Below are 22,045 nucleotides of genomic sequence, written 5' to 3' on the forward strand. Positions count from 1 at the left end.
ATGTTAAGTGAGATAGGAAAGAAGTAAAAAATCGGTGGCTAATTTGCATACTTTTCCCTTAACATGATGATGGCCACTTCTCTCAATGCTTTGTTTATTTGGAGGGATTATTCTTCAAGTCAATTAACTTCTTAGAGGGAAAAAGAAAAAGAATCTAGCTTACCTTGAATTGTAATTGAAAGGGATGTGACATAAAATATATAGCATGCATAATTAATAAACTTATAAAAGTATATATACATACATGTGAAGTTTGCTAGTGCATTTCGTAATACAATAAAATTTGGCACTTTTTGGATAACCTATTCATGTCTCTATCATTCTACTCTTGATACATCATCCCTTACATTCATCTTTAGAAATTACTCACATGCTAATTGAATAGAAATATACTTTACCAACATAAAATAAAATTGGATAGAAGTAGAACTATAGAAGTGTAAAAACAGAAATAGCGTAACACTAGCAACTATCAAATTTGTAAAATAACTATGAAATATACCCCACACCCTATTCCTCCCTGCAAAATGCCTTTGCATATCATGATAATATTTTTTTTTTTGAAATTTTGGGGTTTTGACGGTTCTTCATTTATTATCCCCTCCCTTTTGCTCCTAACACCTCTAATAATGTAAAATTGACCAAAACCCCATCATTAGATATGGGTTTAATCTTTGTGTTTTGGAGCTTATTTTTTGCTGTCAAAATGTTTAAATTTGATCAATGTCTAAAACAAATTATTTTGAATTAAGCATTACCCTTTCAATATTTTATTTCTCAAACAAGCAAAAGCAAGTTAAATCAAAGAGGGTTTCAAATAATTAAAAGAGGTAAAATGCCCTCATCCGATGTAGAACATCGCTTCATTTAATAAATCATTACTCAAGATACAAATGACATTGCCAAGGAAATTCTCTACTTGGACATCAATCCATATACATATATAGACCTATATTTACAATTTAGCAATTGCAATACCAAACTTAAAATGTTATTAGTGCTGGTTTGACGTAATTTCGTTCAAGCTCCAAGGTGCAGTTTTTGTAAAATCATTAGCGACTTGGTCAAAAACCACCACTTGACAAAGGAATCTTATATTTGGTAATCTCCACTAATAAAATCTACCAATCCTTAATTTTTATCTCATCATTGAAGTTAAGGACTCAAAAAAAACTTCATCACAAGGGATAGTAAGTCCCATATCATGATTGAAGCCAAATTCATCTTCAGCTCTTTGTAGCAAACTTTGAAATTGAGGATGTGCCAACCAAGAAATTGGAATAATGTATCTTGTTCTATTCTCTCCAACATAAACTACAAAATGACCTTTTGGTACATCCTCGGGAAGACCCTCTTCATTGTAACTCTGCCTTTTGCCAAAACTTGAACATCTTTTGACAATTTGCTTGATAACTTCAGCTTGTGGTAGTTTGTTGGATTTTTTTATAGCCATTGTTTTGCTATTTGCACCTCCAACTTTGAATGTTTTTTTGGGGGGGTAGAGAAGAGAAGAAAAGTGAAGTGTGTGGATTATGAGGATGAAATTGATGAAGAGTTATTTGTGATGTGTTGGTGTTTTATAGAAGAAAAAAAAGAGAGAACAAAAGTCATGTGGGTGTGGGGACTATAAGTGTTTTAGGCTAAACTTGTTTAACGGGCAAAGCAAGTTCCAACCACAGTGGAGGTTCGCATGCATGCTGCTTTTTCAATAGACAACGTGGGCCACTTTTTTTGCCCTTAATTCCAAATTTTCCTAGCATTTTGTCTCTAATCGATATTATCATGTTGGAAAATTCTATAGGCACATAGTATTATGCTTTCCATTTTTATTTCTTTTTTTGGATGAAATCCATGGTATTCTGATACCGGATAATCCTATTTGAGATCGATCGACTGCAAATGTATGATGTGATGACAATGTATCAAATTGAACTCTTCCATCAAGTATCATGTCATATTTGTTAAAAGTCATCTATTATCATTCATTAAGGTCCATTGTGTATGTCCAGGCCAGAGCATCAGAGATATATGTTAAGAATTACACGAGGTCAACATGACTTCCATTAATAAACTCATATATGAGGGTCAATGGTATAATATGATTAGTATAGGCGATCTTAAATGTAAAGAAATATAGGTATTTCTTCAAAAAAAAAATATAGGTATTGTGGTTCTATTTTCTAAGAAGAAGTGGAACATTCCATATTTGATTAACTTAAACAATTGAATCATATTTTGTAAAAAAAATAAAAAATGAATCGTAAAACTAGGGGCAACATGGGTTATTATTTGAGCCAATTGGATTAGAATGGAAATCTTTCGTGTGCTTATTTGAAGACAAACTAGCTACACTAAAGTCTAAAACCCCTCTTCTTCTATAATCTGCCCTAATTAAATTGTATTAGATTAGATTTGTTTGGTAATCCATTGTACAGATTTGAATCATTTGATGGCTGAAGCAATGTATCTTGATACTTCCTATAAAGCATCAACAAACTAGAATTAATGGTTGGATCAAGATATTAGTATAGGTATATTTTCATTTTGGTATATAGCTCATTGTTATCATACACTAATTAAGCAAAGAGTCTTGTTAACGAGTATCCCCGGGGCACTCTTTAAGCATTCTAAAAGAAGAAATGATTCCATAAAAAAGGTCAAAAATTTCAATTTTCAATGCAATGATTACATTAATTTTCAAAAAAGGTTACCTTTTAAAGGTCTTAAAGGATGCCCCGGAAGCACTCGTTAACATTTCTCTTAAGCAAATATGTACTTTACAATCAATTAATTTTTTTTAACTAATTAACTAATTATGCTTGTTTGTCACAAACCAACATAAGATTATACTCGTTTTAGATAGAGTCGGAGCTTATAAAACCTATGTAGTACAAGGCCAAAACCTATGGGTTCAGCTAATTTTAGCACGGTTCAGGTTCGGTTAATCAGTTCGGTTTGGTTTTTGGTTATTTTTGCCCACCTAGATTAAATGATACTGCCTTTCTAGATGTCATCATGGCATTGTTACTATTTTGAAGAATCGTGTACAATGAGGATACCAAATTATGAAGTCCTGGACCATGGAATTGAGAATAAGACCCCATCAATTTTCTTTCCTTTAGCAGATGAAATAAAACGTGAACACCCATGTTTTAAATAACAGTTTCGCTTAGAAGAATGAAACATATATACGAGCATAATTTTAACAGGGGAAATAGTCACTTTAGTCCTTGAATGAGGAACGAATAGTCACAATAGTCCCTCAATGTATCCAAATTTCAAAATAGTCCTTGATTATGTATTTTGTTAGTCAAAATAGTCATTGATATTAAAATATTTCATTAATATTGTCATATTAGTCCTTGAATAGATTTACTTATTATCATATTAGTCCTTATACGTACTTACTTATTATCATTTTAGTCCCTATATAAAAAGAGTTATTGTGAGTATTAATGGATTATTTAAGCGTTATGGACTATTTTGACTAACAAAGTGGACAATCAGGGACTATTTTAGAATTTTGATACATTGAAGGACTATTATGACTATTTGCTACACATTCAGGGACCAAAGTGACTATTACCCCAATTTTAATATATGCCGTAACATGATTATTACTTTTAAAAAAATATCTTAAACATTTCCACACAAGATGGGTCTTTTATTTTTGTGTGTGCCCTTGGGTTCTTTCTATTGGAGACATATTCGTCGAGATTTGTCAGACACTAAATGTAAATATATATCACTCTCAATCATGAACAATTGATTGTCACGTTATAGAAGTTTAGTCTTTTCCGCTAAACCCAACCCGTGTTGGTCACATCAGGGGTGTACAAAAAAGGAGATAGACAGGGTTTTGTGTGCCCCTCAGACCCTCACCCGACCTTTACATTAAAATTGAACCAATTTATTAGACCCAAACCGACTATGAACCTGATAAAATCTGATGATAAACGAGTTCAATAAGAACGAGGCGATACAAGACAAAGCCGGATTGAAACCAAGAAAAACAATCTAATAGTAAGACATACCATTTTTTTGAAGAAAAATAAATAAATCAGCAAATAACTCAGATCAAATATTATATGTTTTTACTTTTAATTATGAAAAAGGCCAGACTTTTGTCATCATGAAAAGGTCAATTTTTTGTAATTAAAAGTACACACAAAAAATTATAGTAAAGAGGCCTCAGTTTTTGTTTTTGTTTTATTATATGCTATACAAATACTATAAAAGAATATACAGAGTAAAAATGATGTGTCATTTTCAAAATTAAAACTTAAAAAACAAAATGAAAACATTTTCTATAAACTAACAGCTTGAGCTAATTGGTTTTTGTTTTCATTTTCTATTTTTCGGATTTAATTACAAAAATATCTTATTAATTTTACTTTTATTTATTAATATTCTAAATATCAATGTCATCTAAAAAGCTTTTGTTTAATTAAAAGTTGCAATCCTCTTTAAAATAGGATAGGATACAACTATTGCTGCTTTTATTTTATATATTTTGTAGCGCTGCAATGCAAGGACCAAATGTGTCTACATCGGTATAAAGCATGCTCAATTGGTGTTGGAAACTCTTTATTTGGTGGCATATTGTTAACACATCATCAATTTGTCCATTCAAAGTGGGTTTACAAGGAATGTGTGACACATGACCATTATTATTATTATTATTATTATTATTATTATTATTATTATTATTATTATTATTATTATTATTATTATTATTATTATTATTATTATTATTATTATTATTATTATTATTATTATTATTATTATTATTATTATTATTATTATTATTATTATTATTATTATTATTATTATTATTATTATTATTATTATTATTATTATTATTATTATTATTATTATTATTATTATTATTATTATTATTATTATTATTATTATTATTATTATTATTATTATTATTATTATTATTATTATTATTATTATTATTATTATTATTATTATTATTATTATTATTATTATTATTATTATTATTATTATTATTATTATTATTATTATTTTACATATATATAACATTATTTATTAATTTAAATCTATAGAGCATATCAAATACAACCACATATTCAACATCGTTAAAAACGTAAAAGATAGGTTTAATTGCATGTTTGGTCCCCTATGTTTATTTTAGGTTTCAAGTTGGACCCTTATCTTTTAAAAGTTTCAAGTTGGTACCCATTGTTTTAAAAGTTTCAAGTTGGTTTAAAACGTTAATCATATTGAAATATTTTAGTCCCTTTTGTAACGTTCCGTTTAAAGATTCGGAATGACAATATGGGTTATGAAGTTTAACTTATTTAGAAAATTAGTTTTAAAACAATTTTTTGTTTTGTTAAACTCAATATCATGTCGCGAAAGGGATTAACTTATTCCAACGTGAGTAACATTTTGGATCAATTTGAAACCTTTAAAACGTAAGGGACTAACTTGAAACTTTTAAAACATAAAGGACAAACTTGAAACCTAACATAAACATAAGGGATCAAACATGCAATTAAGCTAAAAGATATTTGCGAACAAATTTATAACATCAAAGTTAATAACATACAGCAATAAAATGCTTACAAATAATATGATAAAATAAAGGCAAAATTACACAATTAGTCCCTTAACTTAATTTTAGGTAACACTTTCGTCCTTTATCTTTTTTTTTTGTCACGATTTAGTCCTTTATGTTATAAAATAACAACATAGTTATCCTTTTTATGAAAAAAATAATCAAAAACTCCAAAAAAAATCATCAAACTCATAGACAAACGCAAATATCTTCATCATACAAGCCTAGAAAATCAAATTTTTTTTTTTAAAAAAATCTCATAAAAAATGATAAGATATTGTCATTTTATAACATAAAGAACTAAATCGTGACAAAAAAAAAAGATAAAGGACGAAAGTGTTACCTAAAATAAAGTTAAAGGACTAATTGTGTAATTTTGCTTAAAATAAAGGCTTAAATATGGAAATGGTCCCTGCAAATATCTGGCGTTTTGGTTTTAGTCCCTATAAAAATATTTTTTTGGTTTTAGTCCCTGCAAATATAGAATATTTGGTTTTGGTCCTTGGTATTTTGTTTTAATCCTTGTAAAATCATTTTATATTGTCATAGATCAATCATAACATATTAAATAGATTAATAATAACAAAATAAATCTTTTGTCAAAAAAAAAAAACAAAATAAATCTAAACTATTCCTAAGACCATCTACAATGCAACACCTCGTTTTGGTGCTTAAACAAGTTCTGACGGTACACGTCACTCGTTTCATAACTAATATATAATAAGCACCTAATCTCTCCAACCCAGCACCTAAAAAATTATTAAATGAGTTTCAGTAATAAATATATATTAATAAGTTTTAACAATAATTTATCTATTCATTCATAATTATATAACATTGAAATATTGAATTAATTTCATTATAAACTATAAAAAAGTGAACAATTTTTTAATTTTATTAATAATTCAAAAAAAATTAAAACTTGAAAAAAAAAAATCAAATTATAATAAATTACACACACTTAATTTCTTTTTTAACTATAAGATGAATAAATTATTTGATGTAGTAAAAAATAGTCTATTATTTTTTCTGAGGGAAAAAATAGTCTTTTATTGAAAATTTAAAGTTGATCGATTAAAAACAAGACTTGTAAGTATTATTTAATTTACTTTTTTACTATTAAAATAATATAATAATTGAATAGAGAAAAATATTACAATTAATTGTGTATGTGGGACCCATATGCAATAGGAGAGAGAGTTCCTATAAAAACACTCATATCTATAGGCATCGAATTAATTGATGTTACGATGGAGGTGTTTATTTAGCTTGAGGTTAAATAAGGGAAGAACTTCCATTGTAGATTTTTTTGATGACGAACTTCCATTGTAGATGATCTAATCCTTATTTAAATTTTGAATTTTTGAAATAAATATAATACTATTAATTATTAAATGTTAGAATTTCGTTCACAATTTTAAGTTTAATTTTTGTCACATAGAGATTGATTGTGATATTCCGTCAAGGGAAATATATAGACAAACGCTTCAATGCCTATGTGCAAGTTAGTCGATAATAAACATATAGACATAAAGATATTTTTTATTTTTTGGAGAATAAAAAGAATTTGTATTCATCCCGTTCCGTATCGCAATGCGTAAATTATCTGTTAAGTTTAATTTATATGCGCCTTGCGATACGGAGGCTAAAAAGAATTTGTGGGCGCGGCTGGTTCATTTCATTACTAGCAAGACGGATTTTTGTTTGTGTTTATGTGGGGACTTTAATTCGATTCGTGACTTTGACGAAAGACAAGGTAGGAGTACGGTGTTCAGACAGGCGGATACAGACATTTTTAATAAATTCATTGCTGATAGCTTTTTGATTGATTTGCCTTTATGTGGTCGTTTGTTCACATGGTATCGTGGTGATGGTGTTTCGATGAGTAGGTTGGATCAGTTTTTATTGTCTGAAAAGTGGTGTGCAGTGTGGCCTAATAGTATTCAGGTGGCTTACCAACGGGGTCTATCCGATCACGTTCCTCTGATGTTACATAAGGGCTGGATCGGCCGTCTGTGGGCAGCATCCCGTTCTGTAAATTATCTGCTGGTCAAGGGGGTAACTTAACTAGACCGTTCTCGTTGGAAGAAGTGAAACAAGCGGTGTGGGATTGCGATAGTTACAAAAGTCCGGGGCCGGATGGTATCAATTTCGGCTTTTTGAAAGAGTTTTGGGATTTGATAAAGGAAGACTTCATGAGGTTTATGGTGGAATTTCATCGCAACGGAAAATTGACGAAAGGTGTCAACTCTACATTTATAGCTTTGATTCCTAAGGTAAATAGTCCGCAAAGACTCAATGACTTTCGTCCTATTTCTCTGGTTGGTTGTATGTATAAGGTGCTTGCCAAGGTTCTAGCTTATCGTCTTCGAGGTGTTATGGGTAGTGTTATTTCAGACTCGCAATCAACTTTTGTCAAAGGAAAGCAAATTTTAGATGGTATTTTGATTGCCAATGAGGTAGTCGATGAAGCAAAACGTTTGAAGAAGGAAGTCTTATTATTCAAAGTTGATTTTGAAAAGGTGTATGACTCGGTAGACTTATTTTATCTAGATACAGTGATGGCACAGATGAATTTTCCAACTCTTTGGCGTAAGTGGATATCTGAATGTGTGGGCACTGCGATGGCTTCAGTTCTTGTAAATGGTAGTCCGACTGATGAGTTTCACCTAGAGAGGGGCCTTCAACAAGGGGATCCTCTTTCTCCGTTTCTTTTTTTGATAGCTGCAGAGGGGTTTAATGTGTTGATGAACTCTCTGGTGACGGCGATTTTGTTTCATGGCTATGAGGTTGGAAGCATGGGTGAGGTTAAATTAACTCATCTACAATTCGCAGATGACACTCTCATAATTGGCAAAAAGAGTTGGTTGAATGTCAGGTCTATGCGGGCAGTGTTATTATTATTTGAGGACATTTCTGGTTTAAAGGTGAATTTCAACAAGAGTATGCTGGCAGGTGTTAATATATCAGATACTTGGTTAGCGGAGGCGGCTTCAGTGATGCATTGTAGAAGGGGCTCCATTCCTTTTGTTTATTTGGGGCTTCCTATTGGTGGGGATTCGCGAAAATTGAGTTTTTGGAAACCCGTGGTTGATAGTATTACGACTCGCCTGTCCTTGTGGCATAATAAATTTTTGTCTATTGGAGGTCGCTTGATATTACTGAAATCTGTCCTGTCTTCGCTCCCGGTTTACTTTCTTTCCTTCTTCAGGGCTCCCACAGGTATAATCTCCTCTATTGAATCAATTTTTAAATCATTTTTTTGGGGGGGTGGTGAGGATTGTAGAAAAATTGCTTGGATAAAATGGGATTCTATTTGTGTCCCAAAGGAGGATGGAGGGTTGGGGGTTAGGAGGATGGGTGCTTTTAATTTATCTTTGCTAGGTAAATGGTGTTGGAGGATGTTGATAGATAAGGAGGGCCTTTGGTACCGCGTTTTAAAGGCCCGTTATGGTGAGGTAGGGGGCGGCTGCAGGAGGGTGGGAGATGGGGGTCTTCGTGGTGGAGGAATTTGTGTCTGTTGCGTAGTGGGGTGGGTGCTGGAGTGGGTAACTGGTTTGAAGAGAACACTCGCCGTGTTGTTGGTGATGGTCGTACTACTTTATACTGGCTTGATAGATGGGTTGGGGACATGCCTTTATGCCTTCAATTTCCTCGGCTCTTTAATCTTGCGGTGAATAAGGAATGTTCGGTGGAGGAAATGGCGACAAGGGGTTGGGAGGATGGAGGGAGTGCTTGGGTGTGGAGGCGGCGTCTATTAGCATGGGAGGAGGATAGTGTGAGGGAGTGTATTTTATTATCACATAACATTGTTTTGCAGGAAAATGTTTCTGATACGTGGAGATGGCAGTTAGATCCTGTTCACGGTTATACAGTTCGTGAAGCATACCGTCTGTTAACTACTCATGATCAAGTAGATAGAAGCATGGTTGATGATGTTTGGCACAGATTCATTCTAACAAAAGTGTCTCTGTTTGTGTGGCGTTTGCTTCTCAACCGTCTCCCCACGAAGGACAATCTGTTGCGGCGAAGAATTGTTCAGGTTGATGATATTGTGTGTGCTTATGGGTGCGGAGAACCAGAGTCAGCTAGTCATCTATTTTTAGAGTGTGTGGTTATATGTGCGTCAATGGATAGGCATACCAACGGTGCTTCCTTGTCAGGTGAGGGAGCATCATACTCAATTCTCGTTATTACCAGGTATTCCTCGAAGCTTTCAGTGTGTCTTCAAAGTAATTTGGTTTGCTTGTGTCTGGGTGATTTGGAAGGATCGTAATGACCGGGTCTTCAAAAATACGGGGTCACATCCCTTCGTCCTCATTGAGAAAATCAAATTGCATTCTTTTTTGTGGCTGAAAGCTAAATGGCCGTCATTTCATTTATGTTATCATGATTGGTGGCAACACCCGCTTCTTTGTATGGGTGTTAGCTTGTAATTATTTTTTCAGCTTGTAATTATTTTTTCGTTGGTGTCTTTGCTTTTTTGGCATCATCTTGTTGTAAACTTTTGAGCGTTGCTTTTCCTTAGCACACCTTGTGCGGGGAAGTGTAACGTCTTTGTTAATATATATATCATTTTGATTTGTTCAAAAAAAACATAAGTTTTTTTTTTTTGAATAAACATTTTCCAATTAAGTCAGAGGCTTATACTTAAACATCATCAACCAATATAATGCACAATAAACAAAGGGGGTTGGAGCCTAAACATGACAAGGGGACCCTATGAATTGATAAACATGTGAAGCCATGTTACTCTTGTCTCCTAAATTCTTCTATAGAGACAAAACAAGGCAGGCACCTAAGGTCGCATAAGCAGTAAAAAGGTTTATGGTTAAACCAATCAACACATCTCCTCTCTCATTACCAACCAAAACGATTCTGTCTTGTATATCATTGTCGTGTAAAGTTTCATCTATGCTAATGCTATTAAAGGTATAAACAAAACAAGTTGTTTTCCTTCCATGCAGAAAGTACTTGAAGTACACAGTTCAATATTTAACCATGATGAGGGGAAGGGATCAATTAATTAATCGGAAGAACAATTTTATAATCTAGTAAGAATATGATATAAGAATGATATTTGAACACTCCTAATTTTAATTCTTAACGCACATTCAACATTTCATTTCTTCTCTATCTCTAACCTTATCATACCATTCTCTCTATCTATAGTGGGGACATTTTTCATGATAATATTGGTTATATTTATAAGTGAGAGTAACCCTTACTCTTTTTTTATAGTTGTCGTATTTAGATTGTATATGAGACACTACCTAATGCATTGAAGTTCATCCAATGCTGAAAGTCACATAAATAGACTACTATTTTCGCATCACTACAGTTGTTCTATGTCATATTGAAAAAGAAAATAACAAAAGTATTTCATTTATATAAAGGATCAAAGGAAAAGACATTTGCCTATCAAATATTGTTTAAACTAGTTTAAACCAAATAGAACAACATAGTACATTGTCATATAGAACTCAGATATAAACCAAAATTGTTCTCTGAAATTTTGTTCGTGTAAACCCTCTCTCTAATTCTCAGGAGAAGAAATCACTACTAATATTAATTTGATCGAGATGTAAATAAACTCTTGCTAAAAATAGTTTTACCGGGGAATCAAATTTAAATTCTCCTGAACGATCCGTGTTTAGATGAAATTTATTAAGCAGTTGAGTTAAATCACTTGGATAAAGAACTCACTAATTAGGGCATATATGGGTTATGACACATTTTCATAATCTATGATTTTAGAAGGAACTAGAATACGAGTTATGAAAAAGAAGCTGGCTAGAATATGATATTTGCCTCGGAAAGTTAAGATGAAGATTTTGAGTTGCAAATTGTTGGATGTAAAATTAATCATTACTGTGAAATATTTGTTTAACAAAACATTAGTCATATCATTAAAGTTTCTATGATGCGATAAGCCTTAAAAAAAATTAAGTTCTAGATAAAAATAATAGAATACTAATTGTTCTAAACGAATAATAATAATATTATTGTAAAAAAACAATAAAACAATAATAATAATAATTTCCTTACAATAGGCTGCAAAAAAAACATCTCATCACTCATGTGTAGTGGACGTGAAAGTAATGTAATGTAAATTACCAAGCACATGTAACCATGTGAAGCATTCTCAGTCAGGCAGTCCAAGACAAAATTTGAATTCGAAAGTAACATGAGCATGGCTCAATATATATAAACTTCCACCCATATTTAAACTTTTGATATTTATTTAACATAAACATTTGTTTTGCAAACCTAGAGAGACAGATATATAGTATATAAATATGAACAATCTAATTAATCAAACCGCCATAACCTTCCACAATCTTGCTTGCTTAGCCAGAAAAGTGGAAGAATATTTTCAATAAAGTAACGAATAAAAACCAACTAATCACTATATTAGTCAAACCTTATATAGTTAAGATGCCAAAGTAACAAGACACACAGCTAAATTCCACATAAACAAATACAAGTACATTTTAATTCATATCACCTTAAAATTTTAAACAATATAAGACCAAACATAAATTTATGAATCATTGTCCAATGCAAATATAGATTCTCCAATAAATAAGCATTCTCCTAGGAACATAGAAGAAAGTATCAAAATGATGAAGGGTCAATGCATGCCAAGGCTTAAAAGCAACTCATACAAGAACAAGATTCCATCTCCGATGACATTGTTAGAGCGTTTTAGGGAAGCAGTGTTCAGATTAATGATGATGTCTGCATTTTCAAAAACCGCCACTAATCACGGTGGTTCTGGTGACGGAGAAAGGCAAAGACGTTATAGCCACTATGATACTCACAATAGTGAAGCTGTAGCAGATTGCATTGAGTTCATAAAGAAAAAAGCTGCCGCCGATACTGAGGAAAACCGTCACTCTAGTGCTAGTAGCTCCGCGGACGACACGCCTGAGATGGTTGTTTCGATGTCCATCATGTCGTGTAATGCCTAGATACTCTGGATTTTGGATTTGAGGGATGGTGCATTAATTCACGCAGTCGAAGATATCAATGGTATAGTTCAATCTTTTAATTTTATATATATTTCAAAATACCAAGCTTAAATTGGACCGTCTGTCAGATGACCACTAATGTTCTTACTGCATGAATGCGGAAAATTCCGACTAGATGGGACTTTGGGAGCCAGAATAAATTCAGGTTCCGATTATGTTCTATAAATTATACTTTTTTTTGTGTAAGAAAACTAATTAATTTGTAATTTGTTGTGATGGACTTGTAATATTTAGATCCATTAATATAAGGAGGGTGTGTGAGATATATTTGGAGATAAATTCAAGATTTTTTTTTTTTTTTTTTATGTATATGTGAAGTTGATCGAAGTAATGATGCATGTAGATATGTTTTCATTATTATTTTCTTAGGTTACAAACTTCCCAATTTCATATTGTGTTGTTTTTTATAGCAATTTTTTTTTTTTTTGTATTAACATGGGAAAGTAGAGTTGCAAATAATGTGCATGGGTGCTTAATGTGAATTTTGAGAAAATGATATGGTTTTTTTACATGTTATCCTTGAAGAATTGTTGATAATTTATCAAACAATTAATAAAAATCAGCAAATAAATAAATTTGTAAGTGAAATAAAAACCACTTTGTGAGTACCACATATAAATTTACGTACGTGACTAATTATTATTGGTTGTTGAATAAATTACTCACAATTTCTGAAGATAACTTTTCCTAATTTTTTTTTGTCAAGGTAACTTAAGCCTCACCACATAATAAATGCATTAAGGTTTAAATATGTCGTTGATCTTTGTATTGTATAATGTTTTGATGCAATAGTGAACGACTTTATCCATTTATGGGGTTTATCCTTATTTGTAAAGTGTCATGCTATGAATTACTTCTGAATAACCATCCATCATATACTAGTATACTACAGCAAAGGTACATTTTGTTATAATATTTCATGCAGTCTCCCTAGTTAATTAGACAAGGAAAGAATGTGAGTAGACACGATCAACAAAAACTAACCCATCCCATCATTCCTTGCTTTGCTTCTACACTCTCCACACAAAAAAGAAAAACCAATTACTTGTTTAACATTTATATATAGTATAGGATAGGATGTGGTAGGTATAAAATAAGACCATACAAGAGCATTCCAAATCATTTGCCACGCCTTTTGACCATAAATCTCATCATGAACCAAGGAGCAAAACTGAAAATATAGATGGAAATAGACATTCATAACATCAAACCAATTTAAAACTCTACTAGATTCTATACAACAAAAAACATTAATATCATTATAAATTAGATGCAACACAAATTCAATTGCGAACATATTTTCTCATCAAATACAAAAGTCTTTATTCCCTTTTTTTTGGGTTATGAACTAACTATCATAAAAAACCATAAAAAATGCTTGCTTTATTTACCACTTTTTTTAACCTATAACATAGCTCAAATTAAAAGGTTCTAAAGCTTGTATTGTACAACATTGCAACACATTAAAATCGGCTTCAGTTTAGGACTCGTTGAAATAGTCAAGTTCACAACCTACAAATTGGAATATCTGCTTGAATTGAATCTCAAATTTCATTTTAATTGTGATCAGAAGAATACAATATAGTTTCAACTTTCAACACAACAATAAGTTCAACCGATTATTCCATCCAAATTAGACCTCAGTTAAGATGTTTTTAAAACTTCAAATTTAATTAATTTAAATTAAACTTTTAGTAGACAAATCAAACATTACACTCAATGGATTTGCAGTTTGCTGCAGATTCAAAAAACAAATGAAGAAACACATAAAAATTAGAAAAGTAAAAAGAATTGAAAGGCATGGCAATAATCATTTTAATTGAATGACATAACAGCATTCTTGGTTCTAATGGTTTTGGGTTGCCCTACTCCCACCACTAGAATGGAATGAATCAGTTTATTGAATGAATGAATCTATACACTAAATAACCATGTTAATCTGATCAATGGATGATACACTATTGATCTCACATACATTTTCCTAAATGGGCTGCTGCCTATCATGTATCAGCAGTTTGACCGAAGCAATGTTGTCACTTGACAGAAGCATTTTGATTACCAATGTGAGACAAAATGTTTAAAATAACTAGGCTGCTCACTTTCCCAAACTGCATCCAGTTGATGGTTTCAAACTCTTGAACCACTTACTAGTGTTGCCTTCTAATATGGGTTCAAACATAGAATGCTAAAAGCTGAAAAAAAAAAAAAAAAAAAGGGACTTGTGCCTACTCAAATACAAAACAAATTTGACACAAAAACATGTCTGAATTTAAATAAGTTTAGAGTGAACTTGACCAAAGGATGGTAAAGGGTTCAATATTATACCAAAAAATTGAAATTTAACTGTTGAAGTTTTAAATCTAATCAATGCAATCAAAGCTCCTAAAATAACTGGTTCACTGTATTTCACACATGGAAATTCCGAAATCCTTTTAAGGGAGCGGTTAAGCACTAACACTGTGTTTGGTAGAGGAGAAAAAGAAAGGAGAGAAGTTGAAGAGAGAGAGATAGGAGAGAAGTCCTACACTTCTCCTGTTTGGTTGAGGTGAGAAAGAGAGAAGAGAGAGTTTAAACATGTGGGGCCCACTGTTTTTAGAGTCTTCTCATGGATGAGAAGAAATAGGAGAGAGAGTTGCAACATTTGCTATATTCCAATTCTGCCCCTCCAATGCATCCGGAAAAAGACAAAAACGTGGATATATGCCTGAAGTGAAAACGGTTGTGCTGCTAACGTACGTGAAGGTTATTGAAATTTTAATTAATTTCATAATAAAAATTCCTCAATAAAATTTAACTTCACAATAAAAAAATAATATGAATTACACTTCAGTATACACATCTACCCAATTTAACTAATAAAAAAAAATTAATTAATAAAAAAGTATTAATTGTTTAATTAAATTAAAATAAAGATTTTAATTAATGTTTTTTTAGGGGATATTTTAATTAATGTTGTTGATAGAAAATGTATTTCAGGTAACATAAATTCTTATTTTTTGACAAAAGGTAACATAAATTATGTTTTTCTATTTAGTTTTCTTTTTATTTTGTTTAAGGGTATTTTTGTCCTTTAAAAGCAATTACATTACTCTTTCTCTTCTATCTCTCTTATACTTCACTTCTACCAAACAATCCATCAAATCTACTCTATTTCTCACCTCTTTCTCTCTTCCTATATTCTCTCTTACCTATTTCTCTCTTCACAACTTCTCTTTCAAACCAAACACACCCTAAGATTGTGTTTGCATGAGACTATATAGAATTGTGAAAGCTGAACAAAAAAAGAACAAAAGGGTCTTGCACATACTCGTATGCAATCAATCAGAAAATATTACAGAATTTAAATAAAAAATGGATATGCATTGTCAGTGTAAACTAGTTTTACACCGACAACCAATGGCAATCAAGTATTTTTAAAATGCATATTTAAAAGTGAAATATAGTTTTAGATTGACAATACACCTCTATTAAACTCATTTAAATAACTTCAAAGTGAACGTGACAAAAGGATGTAAAGGGTTCAATATCATGCCACCAAAATTGAAATTCAATCATTAAATTTTAAATCTAATCGATTCATCGAAGCTACTCAAATAGATAATTCATTATAATTCAGGCTTAGGGATTCAGAAACCCTTTTCAAGGAGCAGTTAATGACTAGGAATCTAGGAAATCCAGATTGATGAAGAAAAGCACATAGGAGATCGGAAAACAAAATGAAATAGCTGAGCAATAATCAGTCCTTTTCTAAACCAAGCCAGCCTCCTTAAAGCACAGATAATGATTAATGAACATCTAGATTAAATTTTACAAAAAAAGACATCATTTGCATCTTAAAATGAGATTTGTATTTTTTTTTTTTCAAAATCACAACTAGCCAAATCATAACTTGTGATTTAACATAACCCTGCCTAGTGTATGGAAATTCCTTCTTATCAGCTATACTCTTCACCAAAAGCCTCACCGCCGGAGGAAGAAGTCAAAACATCATTCAAGATCTTCATTTTCTTCATGCAATTTAATATTTGCACACCTATATAAAATAACACCAATATTGCATAACAAAGTCTAAGTAACATACCTAAAATTGTAATAAGCAAGGGTCAGAATACCAATCAATACGAAAGCAGACGTACTCTTCTTAGGAAGCAGGCTCTTCACCAAACTCTTCACCATCAGATAAGGAGGAAGATATATTTATCAAGTCACTATAAGATGATGAAAAGCATGAACTTTCAAGTCTCAAACAATCTGTTGAGACAGAGAAAGAACCTCCTTTTCTTCCCGCAATTTAAACTTTGCACACCTATATAAATTAAAACAATATTGGGGAATATTGGTTAAGTAATAGTAGCTAAAACTGCAAATTGCAGGGGATGGATCTGCCTCAAGAAACTATTTACTACCTAGCAACTAAAGAAGATCCAAATAACTGACAATACAACAACTGTCCATTCATTTTCTACTCCTCCATCAACACGAAAGTATAAAGGAAATTTATAAGATGTAATTAGTAACAAAAGATTGTGTCCACGTGATTTTTTTCCCATTAACTATTAAAGCCAAAGATGTAATTAAAGGTGGTATATATTAGATAACAGAAAATAACTAAAATTATAACAAATATAAACATCATAAATATATTAGCTGTGAAAGCAAATGATTGACGAAACATCACAACCTTTCTCCAACATGTCTTTATATTAGTTGTGAGAATATATCTACCTAAGTAACCTAACAACATGTCTTCTTTTCTCCAAATGGAATGGCAAAATAGTAAGTTTAAAATATAAGTGTAACATAGGAAACTTACACAAGTCCCTTTGAATACCCGTCTCATGATTACAATCAATTACTATGACTTCTAAGGGAGCATCAACCATCAGATTCAATTGCCAATAAAAATAAAATCTTACCTTGAGTGGATATTCAGAACCTCAATATTGACTCCTTTCAAAACATCCTTCAATGAAATCAGACTTGGAATGTGTGGGATTACTTCAAAATAATTTATCCGACTCCCATGAATTCGAAAAACTTTGAATCCATATTTTTCAGGTTCGTAGTAGGTAAAACAATTGCAGGAATGATATGACAATATGGCAGCACCTTCTTCAAAGTGTTTTATCGGCCAGCTTAAACCATAACCCCGTGGAACACGATCCAAAGGATTGAACGAAGTATCGATGTTGTAAATCTTAGTCCATGATTCTCCAATGCCATATTCATTCATAACCCACATTGAAACATCATATAAAAAGGTCGGATCACAAATGTATAGAAATCCCTTTAATTCTCCCATGCTAATAGGCCTACTACAAAAAATATTATGATTTCCAAACACATGTGGAGGAGAAGGAAATGACTGCAACCTCTCACTTTCAAAGCAGAAAACCAATATTGACCTTTGCTGACCCTCAAATCTTATCCAATGAAGTGCACCATTCACACAAGTGGGATACTTTAGACTCGAAAAAGAAATTTGAGGATCCACTTCAACATTTCTCCAGGATGGGGTTCCAAGTGTGTTTATCTCAATGATCAAACGCTCAAACTCCCACACATTGGCACGTTTAACATGTCTCACCCACATGTTTATCACCTTATATTCATTAGTTTTAGGTTGGAATCCAAAACCAGCTTGACCTTGCATTCTTACTCGAGTTCTATTTGTAGTAGATTCAGGAAGTCTTATGAACTCCCCAGTGACTGGGTTGCAGATCACAAATGGGTTTCCAAAAGATGGGTCAGACAAACAAAGTAAACCATTGCAAGAATTCACAATATCAAACCTATCAAAATCTCTGTTGCAAGCAATATAAAGACTCTGTCTACCCCTATCACTGTTCTCGTCATTTTTCCCTTAAACTAATCTCGCAGCCCGAAAAGGGCGCTTGGATTCATTATTGATCTGGTCTCTTTTATCCCTAAATGATCTGAGAGGAAGCTTGAATATAGGTGCAAGCTTGACATGATTGTTGCTTGCAATCTCAAACTTATCAGGCTCGCACTCAAGAAGGTACAGGGTTCTTGACACTCGGTTTCGTGTTCGAATCATGAGACTAATTGGTGATCGCTCAAAGTGCGATTTAGCAAAATGTGATTCTGAAATCATTGTTTTCCAAACTTTGCACACACATTTACAAATGAGAACAGACTTAAATGGAAGTTGAAGGAGAATGTGGGCAGTGAGGTGAGACGGAAGGTTGTCAAAAAAAGGGAAAAGTTCATCATGAGTCTCTGCCTCATCATCAACTTTTGTTCTTGCAGCGGCAATTGAAATCTTTTTTCTTTTCATGACTACAATAAGTTGTAAAAAGAAAAATAAACAAATTAAGTTAAATTCAATCACATAAAAAAGTGATTAAAATTTGATAGATATCATAAGAAATCAAACATTGAACATTGAATATCTAAAGAATGATAAGAATCAAACACTAGAAAACAAAAAGTTGGTTTCTTTCAATCTGAAGTATGATGAATTTCTTCATATTAAAAATGACAGGTTTAATTGAAGAAATTTGGGAATGAAGAAACCAATTATCAAACAAACTGATGTAAATGATTAATTAAAAGGAAATGTGGAAGTTGATTAGAATTAGTATTCAAATAACGAAGAATGATTATGAACAAAATTGGAGTGAAAGAAAGAATTACCTTCGAAGAAGTTCGGAACCCTAATTTAATTTGACAGAAAACGAGGGAAAAGCGTTTCAACAAGATAGGTGAAAGAATGAACCAACGCTGTTGAGAGGGAGGGGGTTGAGATTCTTAAGTGCGATTTTGTCGAAGCTAAAGCCATTCAGCGCCAATTACAAACACAAAATCAAGTGCGTGCTAATCCTATTGCATTAGTTTTTTTATATATTAAATTGTTAGATTTTTTGGATAAATTGTGACATATTTAGGTTATATTTTATATTTTTTATCTTATGATTTGATTGATTTGTTAGATTTTTTTTTTTTGAAGAGGCTAAAATGAAATACATTACCACAATAAAGTGTCAACAAAAGATCCAGCAAAGGATAAGGAGAAAAATTAAATTACAGCAGTGAGACACATCAAAGGGTTTTGCCTCCAATCATTGTAGTGAAAATCGAACGAGACAAACTTCGATTTAATCCACCAAAACACTATAAGTTTAACATGCTCAACGATGGAATGAATAGGCTCTTTTATGTTCAAAAATACGCTTGTTTCGCTCCTTCCAAATAATATAAACAACAGCTAACCCAAATCATCTTGAAAGCTGAACAAATGTTTTTCAAAAAACCTCCCAAGCCACAAAAGTGTTGAATATGCGACGATAATGTGCAAGGGGATGCCGAAAAAAAATCCCTAACCAACAATAAATCAAATACCAAATGTCACCATCAAAAATACAAGAAACAAATAGGTGATCTATATTCTCATTACACCCACATCCTCCTCTGCAAAGTTGATCAATAATGGAAATCACTTACGTCTCATTAAGTTATCTTTGGTAGGAATACGATTATGAAACAATGGCCAAGCAAATAATGAAACCTTTAACGGAATCTCCTTTAGTCACAAGATATGATTGAAATCGTTGTAACCAGTGTCCACCGCGTCATGATCTAAAACCTCTGTCAACATCTGATAGGCGCTGCTCACAGTGTACCTAGACGAAGAATGATGTCTCCAACTCCACCTATCCTCCTCATCCACCTGTAAAGCAACAACAGATAACAAATCGACACACTCCCACACAAGTAGAATTGATTGAATTGTGATAGAAAATGTTAGGAATTGTTAGAAATTAGAAATTGTAAAAATTGTTAGGAATTTGTGGCAGACTTATTTAGGATTAGAGTAAGTTTTGATTCGATGTTTGCATTGTGTAGATATGTCTCAGAAACATGACGATGCTGCTCAATTACAAAAGGAGGGTGAGAAGAAGAAAGCAAGATCGACTTTCACATGGCATGGAATCGAATGTGATGGTTATGTTAAAAAAAGCAATTCGAAGGTACAATCATTCCAGGCTGAGGAGGAGCGTAAGGACTTGTTACTTTGGTCCTCAACCAAAAGCAGGTGCCTCAAGGACTGCCGAGGACAACCCAGTTGACTTATGTGATGAGGAAGATGATTAAATGTAATGGCTTGTAATGTCCAATTGTTTTGGATGTTTTTTTTTTATGTTTTTTTGTTATGCTGTGCATTTTGGTACTTTGAATAAAGTTGCGTATTGAATAATTTCGATTAAAGTTGCGTATTGAATAATTTCGATTAAAGTTGCATGTTGAGTAAATCTGATTAAAGTTGAATATTGAATAAATTCGAATAAAGTTGCACAATTACACAAAATCAATTAAAATAATATACAATTTTATTTAGTTTTAATTTCATCTACATTAAATTACATTCTCCCTAAATATATGTGGCATCATCATAATGTTGGATTTAAGTTGAATTCTTTGAAGTTTGCGGAAAATGTTGGGATCGAAGTGTCGTATAGTTCGGGTAGGGATTTGCAGCATCCTATGAAAAGTCAAAAGATTGAATAGAACACAACACATGTATTCTATCAAATCAACTTTATAAATTAACACATGTATCCTATGAAAACTTTATACATTCCAACAGATTGTTTTGAACTTAATCTTACTGCCCTGCCAACTGACAAGTTTCAATCCCAACAATATTTTTTCCATACACAATGTTCGAACAAGTTTCAATCCCAACAATATTTTTTCCATACACAATGTTCAAACTCGAGACCTTGTTTAAAGAATCCTAGTCTAGTTTTATTAGTGTTAGAGAGAGTATACACTCACTTTCTTATTGATAATCAAGTAGTGAATACAATCAGGTATAAAATCAAATTGATAAGAAACTGGCCAAGAGATAGCTACTCTAGCCAAACACGAGCTTCTCTATTTACATCTCTACTAACAAAAGACAATTTAAATCATTTGAAGAAGAAATGATATCCCTGCAATCCTTAATTAGTATACCAAATTATGATGTGTTAGGACTGTGAGAGTAAAAAGCATCCTCCACACCGCCATATCTTGTGATCTCAAGGGATCAGTATGATAACTCCATCACAATTACATTTTAAAACTCTATCTATATGTAGGAAACCCTCCCTAATTTTAAAGGAGTAAAATTATGTTTTTCTTCTTCTTCTTTCGATTTCAAGTGTTGATGGCCTAAATTATGTATTATTCTACTAAATTTGGTTAAATTTTAGAAATAGTGAAATGAAATTTTTTCTTCTATAATAAAATATCCAAATAATGATACTGTGTTATGTTTTGATGCAATAGTGAGCGATTTTATCCATTTATGGGGTTTGTCCTTATTTGTAAAGTGTCATGGTATGAATGAATTACTTCTGAATAACCATCCATTATACTATTATATACTAGTATACTACAGCAAAGGTGCATTTTGTTA

General features: G+C 32.0%; 2 pseudogenes across 2 annotated transcripts; both read right to left on the reverse strand.

Moving 5' to 3' along the window:
* Positions 1 to 818: 818 nt before the first annotated feature.
* LOC146920106 (protein SMALL AUXIN UP-REGULATED RNA 12 pseudogene) lies at positions 819 to 1,574 on the reverse strand (annotated as a pseudogene). The gene has a single exon (XR_015011663.1). The product of XR_015011663.1 is annotated as a protein SMALL AUXIN UP-REGULATED RNA 12 pseudogene (transcript).
* Positions 1,575 to 16,761: 15,187 nt separating this feature from the next.
* Positions 16,762 to 19,453, reverse strand: LOC146920107 (F-box/kelch-repeat protein At3g06240-like; annotated as a pseudogene). The gene is made up of 3 exons (XR_015011679.1): positions 19,279 to 19,453; positions 17,538 to 18,921; positions 16,762 to 16,927 (listed from the first exon to the last, which is right to left on the reverse strand). The product of XR_015011679.1 is annotated as an F-box/kelch-repeat protein At3g06240-like (transcript).
* Between the last annotated feature and the right edge of the window lie 2,592 nt (positions 19,454 to 22,045).

This window comes from Medicago sativa, chromosome 5 (assembly GCF_051527215.1).
Source record: "Medicago sativa cultivar Bolivia chromosome 5, Bolivia_mono, whole genome shotgun sequence".
NCBI classification, from domain to species: domain Eukaryota; kingdom Viridiplantae; phylum Streptophyta; class Magnoliopsida; order Fabales; family Fabaceae; genus Medicago; species Medicago sativa.